The following is a 15,518-nucleotide window of genomic DNA, read 5'->3' on the forward strand; positions in this document are numbered from 1 at the left end:
TGTCTATAATTGTAAAAAATTTAGTGAAAAACCCTTCCAGTAGGAATCGAGATATTTAGAGTTAAAGATGGGTTTCGTTTGAAACAGTGAAATCTTTACCTTCAAACATCTGGAAAACTACCCGATAGATTTTGTTTATATTTCACCTGTATATGGAGACATCTCATGTCTATAATTGTATAAAATTTAGTAAAAATCCCTCGAGTAGGAATCGAGATATTTAGAGTTAAATTTGGGTGTCGTTTGAAACAGTGAAATCTTTAACTTCATATATCTCGAAAACTGCTCGATAGATTTTGTTTGTATTTCACCTGTATATGTAGTCATCATTTGTGTATAATTGTGTAAAATTCCGTAGAAATCCTTCGCGTAGGAAACGAGATATTTACAGTTAAACTTAGGTTTCGTTACAAACAGTGAAATCGTTAACTTCATATATCTCGAAAACTACTCGATGAATTTTGTTTATATTTCACCTGTATATGTAGTCATCTTTTGTCTATAATTGTGTAAAATTCCGTAGAAATCCTTGGAGTAGGAAACGAGATATTTATAGTTGAAATTTGGTTTCGTTTGTAACAGTGAATTTTTAACTTCATATATCTCGAAAACTACTCGATGGATTTTGTTTATATTTCACCTGTATATGGATAAATTTCATGTCTATAATTGTACAAAATTTAGTAAAAGACCGTCGAGGAGGAAACGAGATATTTGTAGTTAAATATTGGATTCGTTTAAACCAGTGAAATCTTTAACATCAAATATCTCGAAAACTACTCGATAGATTTTGTTTATATTTGACCTGTATATGGAGACATCTCATGTCTATATTTGTATAAATTTTAGTAAAAATCCGTCGAGTTGGAAACGAGATATTTATAGTTAAAATTTGTTTTCGTTTAAAACAGTGAAATTTTTAACTTTAAATATCACGAAAACTGCACGATAAATTTTGTTTATATTTCACCTGTATATGTAAGTCATCTTTTGTCTATAATTGTGTAAAATTCCGTAGAAATCCGTCGCGTAGGAAACGAGATATTTATAGTTAAATTTGGGTTTAGTTTGAAACAGTGAAATCTTTAACTTCAAATATCTCGAAAACTACTCGATGGATTTTGTTTATATTTCACCTGTATATGTAGTCATCTTTTGTCTATAATTGTGTAAAATTCCGTAGAAATCCTTCGAGTAGGAAACGTGATATTTACAGTTAAACTTAGGTTTCGTTACAAACAGTGAAATCTTTAACATCAAATATCTCGAAAACTACTTGATAGATTTTGTTTATATTTGACCTGTATATGGAGACATCTCATGTCTATATTTGTATAAAATTTAGTAAAAATCCCTCGAGTAGGAATCGAGATATTTAGAGTTAAATTTGGGTGTCGTTTGAAACAGTGAAATCTTTAACTTCGTATATCTCGAAAACTGCTCGATAGATTTTGTTTATATTTTACCTGTATATGTAGTCATCTTTTGTCTATAATTGTGTAAAATTCCGTAGAAATCCTTTGAGTAGGAAACGAGATATTTACAGTTAAACTTAGGTTTCGTTACAAACAGTGAAATCTTTAACTTCATATATCTCCAAAACTACTCGATGGATTTTGTTTATATTTCACCTGTATATGTAGTCATCTTTTGTCTATAATTGTGTAAAATTCCGTAGAAATCCATCGAGTAGGAAACGAGATATTTACAGTTAAACTTAGGTTTCGTTACAAACAGTGAAATCTTTAACATCAAATATCTTGAAAACTACTCGATAGATTTTGTTTATATTTCACCTGTATATGTATTCATCTTTTGTCTATAATTGTATGAAATTTAGTAAATATCCCTCGAGTAGGAATCGAGATATTTGTAGTTAAATATTGGATTCGTTTGAAACAGTGAAATCTTTAACATCAAATATCTCGAAAACTACTCAATAGATTTTGTTTATATTTGACCTGTATATGGAGACATCTCATGTCTATATTTGTATAAAATTTAGTAAAAATCCCTCGAGTAGGAATCGAGATATTTAGAGTTAAATTTGGGTGTCGTTTGAAACAGTGAAATCTTTAACTTCATATATCTCCAAAACTACTCGATGGATTTTGTTTATATTTCACCTGTATATGTAGTCATCTTTTGTCTATAATTGTGTAAAATTCCGTAGAAATCCTTCGAGTAGGAAACGAGATATTTACAGTTAAACTTAGGTTTCGTTACAAACAGTGATATCTTTAACTTCATATATCTCCAAAACTACTCGATGGATTTTGTTTATATTTCACCTGTATGTGTAGTCATCTTTTGTCTATAATTGTGTAAAATTCCGTAGAAATCCTTCGAGTAGGAAACGAGATATTTACAGTTAAACTTAGGTTTCGTTACAAACAGTGAAATCTTTAACTTCATATATCTCGAAAACTATTTGATGGATTTTGTTTATATTTCACCTGTATATGTAGTCATCTTTTGTCTATAATTGTGTAAAATTCCGTAGAAATCCATCGAGTAAGAAACGAGATATTTACAGTTAAACTTAGGTTTCGTTACAAACAGTGAAATCTTTAACATCAAATATCTTGAAAACTACTCGATAGATTTTGTTTATATTTCACCTGTATATGTATTCATCTTTTGTCTATAATTGTATAAAATTTAGTAAATATCCGTCGACTGGGAAACGAGATATTTATAGTTAAAATTTGGTTTCGTTTGAAACAGACAAATTTTTAACTTCATATATCTCGAAAACTACTCGATGGATTTTGTTTATATTTCACCTGTATATGTAGTCATCTTTTGTCTATAATTGTGTAAAATTCCGTAGAAATCCGTCGAGTAGGAAACGACATATTTATAGTTGAAATTTGGTTTCGTTTGAAACAGTGAAATCTTTAACATCAAATATCTCGAAAACTACTCGATAGATTTTGTTTATATTTGACCTGTATATGGAGACATCTCATGTCTATAATTGTATAAAATTTAGTAAATATCCCTCGAGTAGGAATCGAGATATTTAGAGTTAAATTTGGGTTTGGTTTAAAACAGTGAAATCTTTAACTTCATATATCTCGAAAACTGCTCGATAGATTTTGTTTATATTTCACCTGTATATGTAGTCATCTTTTGTCTATAATAGTGTAAAATTCCGTAGAAATCCTTCGAGTAGGAAACGTGATATTTACAGTTAAACTTAGGTTTCGTTACAAACAGTGAAATCTTTAACATCAAATATCTCGAAAACTGCTTGATAGATTTTGTTTATATTTCACCTGTATATGGAGACATCTCATGTCTATAATTGTAAAAAATTTAGTGAAAAACCCTTCCAGTAGGAATCGAGATATTTAGAGTTAAAGATGGGTTTCGTTTGAAACAGTGAAATCTTTACCTTCAAACATCTGGAAAACTACCCGATAGATTTTGTTTATATTTCACCTGTATATGGAGACATCTCATGTCTATAATTGTATAAAATTTAGTAAAAATCCCTCGAGTAGGAATCGAGATATTTAGAGTTAAATTTGGGTGTCGTTTGAAACAGTGAAATCTTTAACTTCATATATCTCGAAAACTGCTCGATAGATTTTGTTTGTATTTCACCTGTATATGTAGTCATCATTTGTGTATAATTGTGTAAAATTCCGTAGAAATCCTTCGCGTAGGAAACGAGATATTTACAGTTAAACTTAGGTTTCGTTACAAACAGTGAAATCGTTAACTTCATATATCTCGAAAACTACTCGATGAATTTTGTTTATATTTCACCTGTATATGTAGTCATCTTTTGTCTATAATTGTGTAAAATTCCGTAGAAATCCTTGGAGTAGGAAACGAGATATTTATAGTTGAAATTTGGTTTCGTTTGTAACAGTGAATTTTTAACTTCATATATCTCGAAAACTACTCGATGGATTTTGTTTATATTTCACCTGTATATGGATAAATTTCATGTCTATAATTGTACAAAATTTAGTAAAAGACCGTCGAGGAGGAAACGAGATATTTGTAGTTAAATATTGGATTCGTTTAAACCAGTGAAATCTTTAACATCAAATATCTCGAAAACTACTCGATAGATTTTGTTTATATTTGACCTGTATATGGAGACATCTCATGTCTATATTTGTATAAATTTTAGTAAAAATCCGTCGAGTTGGAAACGAGATATTTATAGTTAAAATTTGTTTTCGTTTAAAACAGTGAAATTTTTAACTTTAAATATCACGAAAACTGCACGATAAATTTTGTTTATATTTCACCTGTATATGTAAGTCATCTTTTGTCTATAATTGTGTAAAATTCCGTAGAAATCCGTCGCGTAGGAAACGAGATATTTATAGTTAAATTTGGGTTTAGTTTGAAACAGTGAAATCTTTAACTTCAAATATCTCGAAAACTACTTGATTGATTTTGATTATATTTCACCTGTGTATGGAGACATTTTATGTCTATAATTGTATAAAATTTAGTAAAAATCCGTCGACTGGGAAACGAGATATTTATAGTTAAAATTTGGTTTCGTTTGAAACAGACAAATTTTTAACTTCATATATCTCGAAAACTACTCGATGGATTTTGTTTATATTTCACCTGTATATGTAGTCATCTTTTGTCTATAATTGTGTAAAATTCCGTAGAAATCCGTCGAGTAGGAAACGACATATTTATAGTTGAAATTTGGTTTCGTTTGAAACAGTGAAATCTTTAACATCAAATATCTCGAAAACTACTCGATAGATTTTGTTTATATTTGACCTGTATATGGAGACATCTCATGTCTATAATTGTATAAAATTTAGTAAATATCCCTCGAGTAGGAATCGAGATATTTAGAGTTAAATTTGGGTTTGGTTTAAAACAGTGAAATCTTTAACTTCATATATCTCGAAAACTGCTCGATAGATTTTGTTTATATTTCACCTGTATATGTAGTCATCTTTTGTCTATAATAGTGTAAAATTCCGTAGAAATCCTTCGAGTAGGAAACGTGATATTTACAGTTAAACTTAGGTTTCGTTACAAACAGTGAAATCTTTAACATCAAATATCTCGAAAACTACTTGATAGATTTTGTTTATATTTCACCTGTATATGGATACATCTCATGTCTATAATTGTATAAGATTTAGTAAAAATCCGTCGAGTAGGAAACGAGATATTTGTACTTAAATATTGGATTCGTTTGAAACAGTGAAATTTTTAACATCAAATATCTCGAAAACTACTCGATAGATTTTGTTTATATTTGACCTGTATATGGAGACATCTCATGTCTATATTTGTATAAAATTTAGTAAAAATCCCTCGAGTAGGAATCGAGATATTTAGAGTTAAATTTGGGTGTCGTTTGAAACAGTGAAATCTTTAACTTCGTATATCTCGAAAACTGCTCGATAGATTTTGTTTATATTTTACCTGTATATGTAGTCATCTTTTGTCTATAATTGTGTAAAATTCCGTAGAAATCCTTTGAGTAGGAAACGAGATATTTACAGTTAAACTTAGGTTTCGTTACAAACAGTGAAATCTTTAACTTCATATATCTCCAAAACTACTCGATGGATTTTGTTTATATTTCACCTGTATATGTAGTCATCTTTTGTCTATAATTGTGTAAAATTCCGTAGAAATCCATCGAGTAGGAAACGAGATATTTACAGTTAAACTTAGGTTTCGTTACAAACAGTGAAATCTTTAACATCAAATATCTTGAAAACTACTCGATAGATTTTGTTTATATTTCACCTGTATATGTATTCATCTTTTGTCTATAATTGTATAAAATTTAGTAAATATCCCTCGAGTAGGAATCGAGATATTTGTAGTTAAATATTGGATTCGTTTGAAACAGTGAAATCTTTAACATCAAATATCTCGAAAACTACTCAATAGATTTTGTTTATATTTGACCTGTATATGGAGACATCTCATGTCTATATTTGTATAAAATTTAGTAAAAATCCCTCGAGTAGGAATCGAGATATTTAGAGTTAAATTTGGGTGTCGTTTGAAACAGTGAAATCTTTAACTTCATATATCTCCAAAACTACTCGATGGATTTTGTTTATATTTCACCTGTATATGTAGTCATCTTTTGTCTATAATTGTGTAAAATTCCGTAGAAATCCTTCGAGTAGGAAACGAGATATTTACAGTTAAACTTAGGTTTCGTTACAAACAGTGATATCTTTAACTTCATATATCTCCAAAACTACTCGATGGATTTTGTTTATATTTCACCTGTATGTGTAGTCATCTTTTGTCTATAATTGTGTAAAATTCCGTAGAAATCCTTCGAGTAGGAAACGAGATATTTACAGTTAAACTTAGGTTTCGTTACAAACAGTGAAATCTTTAACTTCATATATCTCGAAAACTATTTGATGGATTTTGTTTATATTTCACCTGTATATGTAGTCATCTTTTGTCTATAATTGTGTAAAATTCCGTAGAAATCCATCGAGTAAGAAACGAGATATTTACAGTTAAACTTAGGTTTCGTTACAAACAGTGAAATCTTTAACATCAAATATCTTGAAAACTACTCGATAGATTTTGTTTATATTTCACCTGTATATGTATTCATCTTTTGTCTATAATTGTATAAAATTTAGTAAATATCCGTCGACTGGGAAACGAGATATTTATAGTTAAAATTTGGTTTCGTTTGAAACAGACAAATTTTTAACTTCATATATCTCGAAAACTACTCGATGGATTTTGTTTATATTTCACCTGTATATGTAGTCATCTTTTGTCTATAATTGTGTAAAATTCCGTAGAAATCCGTCGAGTAGGAAACGACATATTTATAGTTGAAATTTGGTTTCGTTTGAAACAGTGAAATCTTTAACATCAAATATCTCGAAAACTACTCGATAGATTTTGTTTATATTTGACCTGTATATGGAGACATCTCATGTCTATAATTGTAAAAAATTTAGTGAAAAACCCTTCCAGTAGGAATCGAGATATTTAGAGTTAAAGATGGGTTTCGTTTGAAACAGTGAAATCTTTACCTTCAAACATCTGGAAAACTACCCGATAGATTTTGTTTATATTTCACCTGTATATGGAGACATCTCATGTCTATAATTGTATAAAATTTAGTAAAAATCCCTCGAGTAGGAATCGAGATATTTAGAGTTAAATTTGGGTGTCGTTTGAAACAGTGAAATCTTTAACTTCATATATCTCGAAAACTGCTCGATAGATTTTGTTTGTATTTCACCTGTATATGTAGTCATCATTTGTGTATAATTGTGTAAAATTCCGTAGAAATCCTTCGCGTAGGAAACGAGATATTTACAGTTAAACTTAGGTTTCGTTACAAACAGTGAAATCGTTAACTTCATATATCTCGAAAACTACTCGATGAATTTTGTTTATATTTCACCTGTATATGTAGTCATCTTTTGTCTATAATTGTGTAAAATTCCGTAGAAATCCTTGGAGTAGGAAACGAGATATTTATAGTTGAAATTTGGTTTCGTTTGTAGCAGTGAATTTTTAACTTCATATATCTCGAAAACTACTCGATGGATTTTGTTTATATTTCACCTGTATATGGATAAATTTCATGTCTATAATTGTACAAAATTTAGTAAAAGACCGTCGAGGAGGAAACGAGATATTTGTAGTTAAATATTGGATTCGTTTAAACCAGTGAAATCTTTAACATCAAATATCTCGAAAACTACTCGATAGATTTTGTTTATATTTGACCTGTATATGGAGACATCTCATGTCTATATTTGTATAAATTTTAGTAAAAATCCGTCGAGTTGGAAACGAGATATTTATAGTTAAAATTTGGTTTCGTTTAAAACAGTGAAATTTTTAACTTTAAATATCACGAAAACTGCACGATAAATTTTGTTTATATTTCACCTGTATATGTAAGTCATCTTTTGTCTATAATTGTGTAAAATTCCGTAGAAATCCGTCGCGTAGGAAACGAGATATTTATAGTTAAATTTGGGTTTAGTTTGAAACAGTGAAATCTTTAACTTCAAATATCTCGAAAACTACTTGATTGATTTTGATTATATTTCACCTGTGTATGGAGACATTTTATGTCTATAATTGTATAAAATTTAGTAAAAATCCGTCGACTGGGAAACGAGATATTTATAGTTAAAATTTGGTTTCGTTTGAAACAGACAAATTTTTAACTTCATATATCTCGAAAACTACTCGATGGATTTTGTTTATATTTCACCTGTATATGTAGTCATCTTTTGTCTATAATTGTGTAAAATTCCGTAGAAATCCGTCGAGTAGGAAACGACATATTTATAGTTGAAATTTGGTTTCGTTTGAAACAGTGAAATCTTTAACATCAAATATCTCGAAAACTACTCGATAGATTTTGTTTATATTTGACCTGTATATGGAGACATCTCATGTCTATAATTGTATAAAATTTAGTAAATATCCCTCGAGTAGGAATCGAGATATTTAGAGTTAAATTTGGGTTTGGTTTAAAACAGTGAAATCTTTAACTTCATATATCTCGAAAACTGCTCGATAGATTTTGTTTATATTTCACCTGTATATGTAGTCATGTTTTGTCTATAATAGTGTAAAATTCCGTAGAAATCCTTCGAGTAGGAAACGTGATATTTACAGTTAAACTTAGGTTTCGTTACAAACAGTGAAATCTTTAACATCAAATATCTCGAAAACTACTTGATAGATTTTGTTTATATTTCACCTGTATATGGATACATCTCATGTCTATAATTGTATAAGATTTAGTAAAAATCCGTCGAGTAGGAAACGAGATATTTGTACTTAAATATTGGATTCGTTTGAAACAGTGAAATTTTTAACATCAAATATCTCGAAAACTACTCGATAGATTTTGTTTATATTTGACCTGTATATGGAGACATCTCATGTCTATATTTGTATAAAATTTAGTAAAAATCCCTCGAGTAGGAATCGAGATATTTAGAGTTAAATTTGGGTGTCGTTTGAAACAGTGAAATCTTTAACTTCGTATATCTCGAAAACTGCTCGATAGATTTTGTTTATATTTTACCTGTATATGTAGTCATCTTTTGTCTATAATTGTGTAAAATTCCGTAGAAATCCTTTGAGTAGGAAACGAGATATTTACAGTTAAACTTAGGTTTCGTTACAAACAGTGAAATCTTTAACTTCATATATCTCCAAAACTACTCGATGGATTTTGTTTATATTTCACCTGTATATGTAGTCATCTTTTGTCTATAATTGTGTAAAATTCCGTAGAAATCCATCGAGTAGGAAACGAGATATTTACAGTTAAACTTAGGTTTCGTTACAAACAGTGAAATCTTTAACATCAAATATCTTGAAAACTACTCGATAGATTTTGTTTATATTTCACCTGTATATGTATTCATCTTTTGTCTATAATTGTATAAAATTTAGTAAATATCCCTCGAGTAGGAATCGAGATATTTGTAGTTAAATATTGGATTCGTTTGAAACAGTGAAATCTTTAACATCAAATATCTCGAAAACTACTCGATAGATTTTGTTTATATTTGACCTGTATATGGAGACATCTCATGTCTATATTTGTATAAAATTTAGTAAAAATCCCTCGAGTAGGAATCGAGATATTTAGAGTTAAATTTGGGTGTCGTTTGAAACAGTGAAATCTTTAACTTCATATATCTCCAAAACTACTCGATGGATTTTGTTTATATTTCACCTGTATATGTAGTCATCTTTTGTCTATAATTGTGTAAAATTCCGTAGAAATCCTTCGAGTAGGAAACGAGATATTTACAGTTAAACTTAGGTTTCGTTACAAACAGTGATATCTTTAACTTCATATATCACCAAAACTACTCGATGGATTTTGTTTATATTTCACCTGTATATGTAGTCATCTTTTGTCTATAATTGTGTAAAATTCCGTAGAAATCCTTCGAGTAGGAAACGAGATATTTACAGTTAAACTTAGGTTTCGTTACAAACAGTGAAATCTTTAACTTCATATATCTCGAAAACTATTTGATGGATTTTGTTTATATTTCACCTGTATATGTAGTCATCTTTTGTCTATAATTGTGTAAAATTCCGTAGAAATCCATCGAGTAGGAAACGAGATATTTACAGTTAAACTTAGGTTTCGTTACAAACAGTGAAATCTTTAACATCAAATATCTTGAAAACTACTCGATAGATTTTGTTTATATTTCACCTGTATATGTATTCATCTTTTGTCTATAATTGTATAAAATTTAGTAAATATCCCTCGAGTAGGAATCGAGATATTTGTAGTTAAATATTGGATTCGTTTGAAACAGTGAAATCTTTAACATCAAATATCTCGAAAACTACTCGATAGATTTTGTTTATATTTGACCTGTATATGGAGACATCTCATGTCTATATTTGTATAAAATTTAGTAAAAATCCCTCGAGTAGGAATCGAGATATTTAGAGTTAAATTTGGGTGTCGTTTGAAACAGTGAAATCTTTAACTTCATATATCTCCAAAACTACTCGATGGATTTTGTTTATATTTCACCTGTATATGTAGTCATCTTTTGTCTATAATTGTGTAAAATTCCGTAGAAATCCTTCGAGTAGGAAACGAGATATTTACAGTTAAACTTAGGTTTCGTTACAAACAGTGATATCTTTAACTTCATATATCTCCAAAACTACTCGATGGATTTTGTTTATATTTCACCTGTATATGTAGTCATCTTTTGTCTATAATTGTGTAAAATTCCGTAGAAATCCTTCGAGTAGGAAACGAGATATTTACAGTTAAACTTAGGTTTCGTTACAAACAGTGAAATCTTTAACTTCATATATCTCGAAAACTATTTGATGGATTTTGTTTATATTTCACCTGTATATGTATTCATCTTTTGTCTATAATTGTATAAAATTTAGTAAATATCCCTCGAGTAGGAATCGAGATATTTGTAGTTAAATATTGGATTCGTTTGAAACAGTGAAATCTTTAACATCAAATATCTCGAAAACTACTCGATAGATTTTGTTTATATTTGACCTGTATATGGAGACATCTCATGTCTATATTTGTATAAAATTTAGTAAAAATCCCTCGAGTAGGAATCGAGATATTTAGAGTTAAATTTGGGTGTCGTTTGAAACAGTGAAATCTTTAACTTCATATATCTCCAAAACTACTCGATGGATTTTGTTTATATTTCACCTGTATATGTAGTCATCTTTTGTCTATAATTGTGTAAAATTCCGTAGAAATCCTTCGAGTAGGAAACGAGATATTTACAGTTAAACTTAGGTTTCGTTACAAACAGTGATATCTTTAACTTCATATATCTCCAAAACTACTCGATGGATTTTGTTTATATTTCACCTGTATATGTAGTCATCTTTTGTCTATAATTGTGTAAAATTCCGTAGAAATCCTTCGAGTAGGAAACGAGATATTTACAGTTAAACTTAGGTTTCGTTACAAACAGTGAAATCTTTAACTTCATATATCTCGAAAACTATTTGATGGATTTTGTTTATATTTCACCTGTATATGTAGTCATCTTTTGTCTATAATTGTGTAAAATTCCGTAGAAATCCGTCGAGTAGGAAACGAGTTATTTATAGTTGAAATTTGGTTTCGTTTGAAACAGTAAAATTTTTAACTTCATATATTTCGAAAACTTCTCGATGGATTTTGTTTATATTTCACCTGTATATGGAGACATCTCACGTCCATAATTGTATAAAATATCCCTCGAGTAGGAATCGAGATATTTAGAGTTAAACTTAGGTTTCGTTACAAACAGTGAAATCTTTAACATCAAATATCTCGAAAACTACTCGATAGATTTCGTTTATATTTCACCTGTATATGGAGACATCTCATGTCTATAATTGTATAAAATTTAGTAAAAATCCCTCGAGTAGGAATCGAGATATTTAGAGTTAAATTTGGGTTTGGTTTAAAACAGTGAAATCTTTAACTTCATATATCTCGAAAACTGCTCGATAGATTTTGTTTATATTTTACCTGTATATGTAGTCATCTTTTGTCTATAATTGTGTAAAATTCCGTAGAAATCCTTCGAGTAGGAAACGAGATATTTACAGTTAAACTTAGGTTTCGTTACAAACAGTGATATCTTTAACTTCATATATCTCCAAAACTACTCGATGGATTTTGTTTATATTTCACCTGTATATGTAGTCATCTTTTGTCTATAATTGTGTAAAATAACGTAGAAATCCTGCGAGTAGGAAACGAGATATTTACAGTTAAACTTAGGTTTCGTTACAAACAGTGAAATCTTTAACATCAAATATCTTGAAAACTACTCGATAGATTTTGTTTATATTTCACCTGTATATGTATTCATCTTTTGTCTATAATTGTGTAAAATTCCGTAGAAATCCGACGAGTAGGAAACGAGATATTTAGAGTTAAAGTTTGGTTTCGTTTAAAACAGTGAAATTTTTAAATTCATATATCTCGAAAACTACTCGATGGATTTTGTTTATATTTCACCTGTATATGTAGTCATCTTTTGTCTATAATTGTGTAAAATTCCGTAGAAATCCGTCGAGTAGGAAACGAGATATTTATAGTTGAAATTTGGTTTCGTTTGAAGCAGTGAAATTTTTAACTTCATATATCTCGAAAACTACTCGATGGATTTTGTTTATATTTCACCTAAATATGGAGACATCTCATGTCTATAATTGTATAAAATTTAGTAAATATCCCTCGAGTAGGAATCGAGATATTTAGAGTTAAATTTGGGTTTCGTTTGAAACAGTGAAATCTTTAACTTCGTATATCTCGAAAACTGCTCGATAGATTTTGTTTATATTTTACCTGTATATGTAGTCATCTTTTGTCTATAATTGAGTAAAATTCCGTAGAAATCCTTCGAGTAGGAAACGAGATATTTACAGTTAAACTTAGGTTTCGTTACAAACAGTGATATCTTTAACTTCGTATATCTCGAAAACTGCTCGATAGATTTTGTTTATATTTTACCTGTATATGTAGTCATCTTTTGTCTATAATTGTGTAAAATTCCGTAGAAATCCTTCGAGTAGGAAACGAGATATTTACAGTTAAACTTAGGTTTCGTTACAAACAGTGATATCTTTAACTTCATATATCTCCAAAACTACTCGATGGATTTTGTTTATATTTCACCTGTATATGTAGTCATCTTTTGTCTATAATTGTGTAAAATTCCGTAGAAATCCTTCGAGTAGGAAACGAGATATTTACAGTTAAACTTAGGTTTCGTTACAAACAGTGAAATCTTTAACTTCATATATCTCGAAAACTATTTGATGGATTTTGTTTATATTTCACCTGTATATGTAGTCATCTTTTGTCTATAATTGTGTAAAATTCCGTAGAAATCCGTCGAGTAGGAAACGAGTTATTTATAGTTAAACTTAGGTTTCGTTACAAACAGTGAAATCTTTAACTTCATATATTTCGAAAACTTCTCGATGGATTTTGTTTATATTTCACCTGTATATAGAGACATCTCATGTCTATAATTGTATAAAATATCCCTCGAGTAGGAATCGAGATATTTAGAGTTAAACTTAGGTTTCGTTACAAACAGTGAAATCTTTAACATCAAATATCTCGAAAACTACTCGATAGATTTCGTTTATATTTCACCTGTATATGGATAAATATCATGTCTATAATTGTACAAAATTTAGTAAAAATCCGTCGAGTAGGAAACGAGATATTTGTAGTTAAATATTGGATTCGTTTGAAACAGTGAAATCTTTAACATCAAATATCTCGAAAACTACTCGATAGATTTTGTTTATATTTGACCTGTATATGGAGACATCTCATGTCTATGATTGTATAAAATTTAGTAAAAATCCCTCGAGTAGGAATCGAGATATTTAGAGTTACATTTGGGTTCGGTTTAAAACAGTGAAATCTTTAACTTCATATATCTCGAAAACTGCTCGATAGATTTTGTTTATATTTCACCTGTATATGTAGTCATCTTTTGTCTATAATAGTGTAAAATTCCGTAGAAATCCTTCGAGTAGGAAACGTGATATTTACAGTTAAACTTAGGTTTCGTTACAAACAGTGAAATCTTTAACATCAAATATCTCGAAAACTACTTGATAGATTTTGTTTATATTTCACCTGTATATGGATACATCTCATGTCTATAATTGTATAAAATTTAGTAAAAATCCGTCGAGTAGGAAACGAGATATTTGTAGTTAAATATTGGATTCGTTTGAAACAGTGAAATCTTTAACATCAAATATCTCGAAAACTACTCGATAGATTTTGTTTATATTTGACCTGTATATGGAGACATCTCATGTCTATATTTGTATAAAATTTAGTAAAAATCCCTCGAGTAGGAATCGAGATATTTAGAGTTAAATTTGGGTGTCGTTTGAAACAGTGAAATCTTTAACTTCGTATATCTCGAAAACTGCTCGATAGATTTTGTTTATATTTTACCTGTATATGTAGTCATCTTTTGTCTATAATTGTGTAAAATTCCGTAGAAATCCTTCGAGTAGGAAACGAGATATTTACAGTTAAACTTAGGTTTCGTTACAAACAGTGATATCTTTAACTTCATATATCTCCAAAACTACTCGATGGATTTTGTTTATATTTCACCTGTATATGTAGTCATCTTTTGTCTATAATTGTGTAAAATAACGTAGAAATCCTTCGAGTAGGAAACGAGATATTTACAGTTAAACTTAGGTTTCGTTACAAACAGTGAAATCTTTAACATCAAATATCTTGAAAACTACTCGATAGATTTTGTTTATATTTCACCTGTATATGTATTCATCTTTTGTCTATAATTGTGTAAAATTCCGTAGAAATCCGACGAGTAGGAAACGAGATATTTAGAGTTAAATTTTGGTTTCGTTTAAAACAGTGAAATTTTTAAATTCATATATCTCGAAAACTACTCGATGGATTTTGTTTATATTTCACCTGTATATGTAGTCATCTTTTGTCTATAATTGTGTAAAATTCCGTAGAAATCCGTCGAGTAGGAAACGAGATATTTATAGTTGAAATTTGGTTTCGTTTGAAGCAGTGAAATTTTTAACTTCATATATCTCGAAAACTACTCGATGGATTTTGTTTATATTTCACCTAAATATGGAGACATCTCATGTCTATAATTGTATAAAATTTAGTAAATATCCCTCGAGTAGGAATCGAGATATTTAGAGTTAAATTTGGGTTTCGTTTGAAACAGTGAAATCTTTAACTTCATATATCTCGAAAACTACTCGATAGATTTTGTTTATATTTCAACTGTATATGTAGTCATCTTTTGTCTATAATTGTGTAAAATTCCGTAGAAATCCTTCGAGTAGGAAACGAGATATTTACAGTTAAACTTAGGTTTCGTTACAAACAGTGAAATCTTTAACATCAAATATCTCGAAAACTTCTCGATAGATTTTGTTTATATTTCACCTGTATATGTAGTCATCTTTTGTGTATAATTGTGTAAAATTCC

This window comes from Rhodnius prolixus, unplaced genomic scaffold (genome assembly GCF_049639745.1).
Source record: "Rhodnius prolixus isolate KJV_2025 unplaced genomic scaffold, Rpr scaffold_15, whole genome shotgun sequence".
Lineage (NCBI taxonomy): Eukaryota > Metazoa > Arthropoda > Insecta > Hemiptera > Reduviidae > Rhodnius > Rhodnius prolixus.